The sequence below is a fragment of the Aulonocara stuartgranti genome (genome assembly GCF_965226115.1).
Source record: "Aulonocara stuartgranti genome assembly, chromosome: 3".
Classification (NCBI taxonomy): domain Eukaryota; kingdom Metazoa; phylum Chordata; class Actinopteri; order Cichliformes; family Cichlidae; genus Aulonocara; species Aulonocara stuartgranti.
The window spans coordinates 13895582-13902497 of record NC_138941.1 but is presented as its reverse complement, the minus strand read 5'-3'; positions in this window follow the sequence as shown (position 1 = coordinate 13902497).

Here is a 6916-nt window from a genome sequence, read left to right as displayed (position 1 = left end):
TATATAGCTATGAACAGAAGTTCAAACCCTTCAACAAAGTGACTGTAAATTCTCAACTAAGAAATACAAATTCAAACATAAAGATAACACAGCCACGAGTCATCTGATAAATGCCACAGCAAACACTGTGAGGCTGAACGTTCCTGAACGTTACAAAAACTACATTACTAAAGAACAGTGGCAGAAATTTCAGGCAGCTCACCCAGATCTATACCCTCTATAGATTCAATATGCACACACACCCGTTCTCTGCTAGCCATCGGGGCGGGGGGGCTGGGAGGAGATGTTGGCTGTCCGATTGGCCTCCCTGCTGCTGCGGACCCTGGGACGGTCTGCTTGCCTCCACCCCGGGGGGAAGGGTAACATCTCTTGGGTCTGGGTGCTGTTTCCCCCTCTGGGGGCGAGGGTACCTGGACCCGGGGTATAGAGTATGTTTGGGGAGTGTGATTGTGTGTACATGTCCATTTATGTCAATCCTTACGTTGGGTGAGTGCTGAGTGTTTGTATATGTGTGCATGAGGGTGGGATGCATGTTTGTGTCTGTGTGTGCCTGTTTGTCTGTGTCTGTATGTCAGGTCGGGTCTTAGACTCCACCTCTCTGGGAACTCCCAGGCCCTCCAAGGCCTGTCTCCCCTCACCACACTCCCTGCCGGTGACTGATGCCCTCAGGGGTCGGTGCGTTGGTGGTTCTTGGTGTCCAGGGCTGGGCGCTCAGGTATTTACCAGCTCACTCCCGGTGGCTACCTGGTGGGGCCTGGCGCCTGTTGCTCGGTCAGGCCTCTTCCGGGGTGCAGGGGGCCCTCCAGCCTCTGGGCCTGCGGCTCGGTTCACTCTGGCACAGCTGACTGCCGGCAGAGCCGGCGGGCACGCCACTGCAGCCCCCTCTAGCTTCTGCTCAGTGGCTACTGGGTGACGCCTCGTCTGGGGATCCTCAGCCCTTCCCATGAGGGTGGCACGGATGCCCCTCTGGTGGTCCTCCTTGGGCTCTCGCACTCTGGGGCCTCTGGATGTCTGGGGCCTGGATCTCCTCCATGCCTGCTTCATGCCCTGGGGGACGGGGCTATGGCTCGCTACACCCTCTCAGACCATTACATGTGGAAACCATTTGAATACAAGCGCGCTGATCCACAGGTGTGCACACGGGTGTTCACTGCTCGTAGACTTAAATTACACCTTTCTTGGCTGCTACTTCGAAGCACATCTGTCCTGCGTGCTGCACAACAACATTGAATATTTAGTATTTACTGCTGTTTACACTTAGCTAGATTAATGCAATGGTGTTGTGTTTAGTATGTTGCCTTGGTTTTGTTTGTTTTTTGCTTGTTTTCTATTCTTCTTCTCTCAACAGGTGATCCAGGAGATTTTTCTTTCTCCCCCCTCTCTCACTGTCCCTCTCCCCTTCTGTTTTTCTTTTCCTTCCTCTTTCTCTCTCCCTTTCCTATCCCTCACTCATGTCTGTCCCGTCTGTAACAACTGAAAATAAAATATAATAAATAATAAAAACAAAGGTCGATCAAATGGACCAATACGACAATGCCACGATGATCCATTTGGCAAAGTAAATCCATTGGGTATCCTTGTTGGTCCTCAGACAACAATTCTGACGGCTAAAGAACCAAATGGGACAGGCAAAGAAAAAAAAAATAGATTCAATATGCAACATGTTGGACCTGTGCTCGGATTTGGCAGGTGTAGCACTGAGGCCTGCCCAGGAAACAACCCCCCATAAACCAGTGGCCCTCCCTGCTAAAACCTGTCACTGCAAGGGACATATGCCCCGAAAATATAACAACATGAGGAAATTACCTTGCTTTAACGATTGGAGCCTGATTCCCATAAATATCCACCCAAAAGCAAAAGAAGACAACAAGACTGCCTCGAGTAATCCAGACCCTGTCAGCAGTGATGACACAGCAACCTCTACAGAAGTCACAGCACAAAACATCAAAAATGGGGGATCAGTCATTGTGAACAAAGGGTTAACCAATTTAATATCTATCAACTAGAACTGCAAAAATACTGATTTTTGGTGGGAAACTGTCTGGAAGAACTTGTTATGCGGGTTGTAAAAAAGTCAGGCCAGGTTATTAGTCAGGACAGTTTCTGCCATCACCAACAACCCAAATCTGTGCTGAACTCACGATGAATCTTATAAAATCACCTTAGAGAAGTTCAAAAACTCCCACAAGGGGATTTTCAAAGCCCTCTGTAAAAGGTGGAAACATGCAAAAAGAATTCTGGAATTCATGGAATTGGATTGTCCAGACCACAGCATCACAATCGTAACATTTTCATAGACGAGGCAGCCAAACCATCTAAAAAGTCCCATACCTTGTTTTTTCGCATTTACAGGCCGAATGTTCACCAGGAAACGAAATAAGGTTTCTGTAATGTAGGGAGATCTTGATATAGACTCAAAACATGTTTATAAAACTAATTAGAGACTTTAAATTGGCTGGTTATAAATCATGATAGCTCTTTAATCGAGTCATTTCTGAAAACCATGACAGGTTGCAGCAGATGGCCCCGCCCCTCCCTGGTTCTGCTGAAGGTTTGTTCCTGTCAAAAGAGAGTTTTTCCTTCCCACTGTCGCCATGTGCTCGCTCAGAGGGGTTCGTCTGTTGGGTTTTCTTTTAATACTGAGGCAACAAACTCACAGTAATACATAAAGTTGTTACCTTACAGTATGAAGCGCCTTAAAAAGACCATCATTTCATTTCCTTTGGCGTGATACAGTTTGAAGTGAATTGAACTACCAACATAACTGATTCAGCACTTCAAGTTAAAATCAATAGAAAAAGGAAGATTTTTCGCCTGATTTCTGTTCGTTTTTATTTCTTGTGTGTTGAATTTGTGCTATTTAACCTACTTCCTGTTTCCTGCTAACGTGTAACCTTTTTTGAACTCTTTAAACACACTAAACATGGCAGAATACATACACAGATACATTTAATAAAGGAGAATGTGACAGTTTGTTTCAAAACACACTCTCATTTATGTGTTAATGTTTTTTTAAAAAAGAGGGAAAAGAAACGAGCCATGTCATGTTTGGGCTGTGTGCAGGCAGGAGAAAAACGCAAAAACAAAACTCACCACACAGGAATTAAACTCAAAAAGCTGCTTTATTGCAGAACGGCACAAAAACATCAAACTAAACTGGGACACAGGGAAACACAGCCATGAGGGAGACTACGACACTGACAAAGAGAAACACAGGGCTTAAATACAGGGATGAGACACAGAAGGAGAGCACAGCTGGGAGTGATCAGGCTGGACGAGACGAGGGAAGCAAAACTAGACTGAACTACCTTCAAAGTAAAACAGGAAACACACTGACTGAACTCTAGACATGCAAACTGAGCAGCAACTGGGGAGACAGAACATAGGAAGCTGAAACATGGGACAGAAAGGCGCAGTAGACACAGCATGGAACACAGGGAAGCCACATTATAAAACCTAAGAACTAAACCTGTGATAACCAGAACTGAAACCACAGGGAAATAACAAACACAGTACAAAGGACTCAAAACATAAACCATCAGAAAGACCCAGAACTGTGAGAAGCCAGCAGAGTTTATTACTGTTATCAGACAAGAATATAACCAATTTTTAAATGTTTATATAAGAAATGTTGTCATTTGACAAGGTGATTAAGTTAAATGTTTTGGGTTTACTCAGCTTTAAACGAGACAATTTCCTCAAATTAAGATGTGATAAAGATAAATGCTAAACATCGACATGGAAGAGAAGGATACAGGATGCAGCTCCTTTGGAACTTCACAGCCACCTTAATAAGGCTGCTGCCCCTCACTGGCCCACAGGACACTGATCCATGTCTCAGCCTTGGCTCTTTCTCACTCCCCCTGAAGGGGTCAGGGAATGTTCAGGGTCGCTCAGAAGGATGCAGGAGATGTCTCCTGTGATGTCTCCTGTGATGTCTCCTGTGGGGAAGCTGTGGGGATGGAGCAGAAGAGGTAGGCAGAAGGTGGAGGGGGCAGAGCCACAGAAATAGTGGAGGTGGAGGGTGCAGCAGCAACTCCAGGAGTGTAAAGATCACCCAAGTGCAGAGAACAACAAGCAAAAAGGCCAGAGCACAAGGTGGAACTCAACACTTACATATACAAACAGTTAAACATGTACAGTAACATATGCATCACTTATAACACTGATTAAAGTGAGTCAGAACTGATTCATACTCACATTCATACTCTGATGCGTTCATGTGTGAATGTGTGTGAATGTAGATTAGTTTGCACTTGGGTTTAGAAGTGCTTGTATGAGTGGGTGTGATTGGGTGAATGAGGCATGTTGCATAGAGCGCTTTGAGTAAAAAGCGCTGTACAAGAATCAGTCCATTTACCATTTTAACTAGAAGAGCATCTTTTGGTGCAGATGCCCATAAACTGTGCTGGGGGTAACATTTTTTCAAATGGTGATCATTTCAAGTGCAAAGTTCGTCAGCACAGTGGCACAGTGGTTAGCACTGTTGCTGCACAGCAAGCAGGTCCTGAGTTCAATTCCACCATCAGGCCAGAGCCTGTCTGCGTGGAGTTTGCATGTTCTCCTCATGTTTGCGTGGGTTCCTTCTGGGTACTCCAGAGACATGCAGTTTGTAGGGATGGGTTAATTGATTGTGTGTGAATGGTTGTCTGTCTCTGTGTGTTAGCGACACACTAGCAACCTTTCCAGGGTGTACCTTGCCTCTCGCTCTATGACAGCTGGGATAGGCTCCAGCGCCTTGAAAAGGATAAGTGGAAGCAAATGGATGAAGTTTCTCTCAGAGCAACAAATACTGGCAAGTATTTGTGTTTTGACAAAGTGTTTCTGTACAGACTTTTAATCTGATTTAGTTCTGAGCTCAGATAAAATAATTATTGTGGGTGATTTTAACATCCATGTAGATGCTAAAAATGACAGCCTCAACATGGCATTTAATCTGTTATTAGACTCAATTGGTTTCTCTCAAAATGTAAAAGAACCCACCCACCACTTTAATCACACTCTAGATCTTGTTTTAACATATGCATAGAAACTGAACATTTAACAGTGTTTCCTGAAAACCCTCTCCTGTCTGATCATTTCCTGATAACATTTACATTTACAATAATTGATTACACAGCGGTAAAGAGTAGACTTTATCAAAGTAGATGTCTTTCTGAAAGCGCTGTAGCTAAATTTAAGAATATAATCCACCCACTGTTATCATCTCCAATGCCCTGTACCAACACAGAGCAGAGAAGCTATCTGAACGCTACCCCAACAGAGGTCGATTGTCTTCTTCTTCTTCACACACTGAGGTTAATTATGGAGTTCCACAGGGTTCAGTGCTAGGACCAATTCTGTTTACATTATACATGCTTCCCTTAGGCAGCATCATTAAAAGACATAGCATACATTTTCACTGCTATGCAGATGACACCCAGCTCTATCTGTCCATGAAGCCAGATAACACACACCAATTAGTTAAACTGCAGGAATGTCTTAAAGACATAAAGACCTGGATGGCCGCTAACTTTCTGCTTCTTAATTCAGATCAAACTGAGGTTATTGTACTCGGCCCTGAAAAGCCTAGAAATATGGTATCTAAGCAGATTCTTACTCTGGATGGCATTACCTTGGCCTCCAGTAACGCTGTGAGGAACCTTGGAGTCATGTTTGACCAGGACATGTCCTTCAATGCACATATTAAACACATATGTAAGACTGCTTTTTTCCATTTGTGCAACATCTCTAAAGTTAGAAATATCCTGTCTCAGAGTGACGCTGAAAAACTAGTTCATGCATTTATTACTTCCAGGCTGGACGACTGTAATTCATTATTTTCAGGATGTCCTAAAAACTCGCTGAAAAGCCTTCAGCTAATCCAAAATGCTGCAGCAAGAGTCCTGACAGGGACTAGAAAGAGAGAGCAGATTTCTCCTGTTTTGGCTTCCTGTTAAATCCAGAATTCAAAATCCTGCTCCTCACATACAAGGTCTTAAATAATCAGGCCCCATCTTATCTTAATGACCTTGTAGTACCATATCACCCTATTAGAGCACTTCGCTCTCGCTCTGCAGGCCTACTTGTTGTTCCTAGAGTATTTAAAAGTAGAATGGGAGGCAGAGCCTTCAGTTTTCAGGCCCCTCTTCTGTGGAACCAGCTTCCAGTTTGGATTCAGGAGACAGACACTATCTCTACTTTTAAGATTAGGCTTAAAACTTTCCTTTTTGCTAAAGCATATAGTTAGGGCTGGACCAGGTGACCCTGAATCCTCCCTTAGTTATGCTGCAATAGACGTAGGCTGCCAGGGGGATTCCCATGATGCATTGAGTTTTTCCTTTCCAGTCACCTTTCTCACTCACTATGTGTTAACAGACCTCTCTGCATTGAATCATATCTGTTATTAACCTCTGTCTCTCTTCCACAGCATGTCTTTATCCTGTCTTCCTTCTCTCACCCCAACCAATCACAGCAGTTGGCCCCGCCCCTTCCTGAGCCTGGTTCTGCTGGAGGTTTCTTCCTGTTAAAAGGGAGTTTTTCCTTCCCACTGTCGCCAACGTGCTTGTTCATAGGGGGTCATATGATTGTTGGGTTTTTCTCTGTATCTACTGTACAATATAAAGCGCCTTTAGGCGACTTTGTTGTGATTTGGCGCTATATAACTAAAATTGAATTGAATTGCAGTTTGACATACAGTGTGTCTTTCATATTTCCCAGTGAAATAAGAGGGTCAGTCAGATGGACGAGATGAGGAGGAAGAAGAGAGGTAAGGACTGCTGTGTTTGAGAAACTGGAAATTTAAAGCTTTAAAAAAAAAAATCAGATACTGGATCCATATATAAAAATAAAATGCTATGCAAAACAAACAGAGGTATGTTAACTGTGTAATTCAAAGGTTGGATCAAAATACTGACCTTTATGACTTTGAGTACAT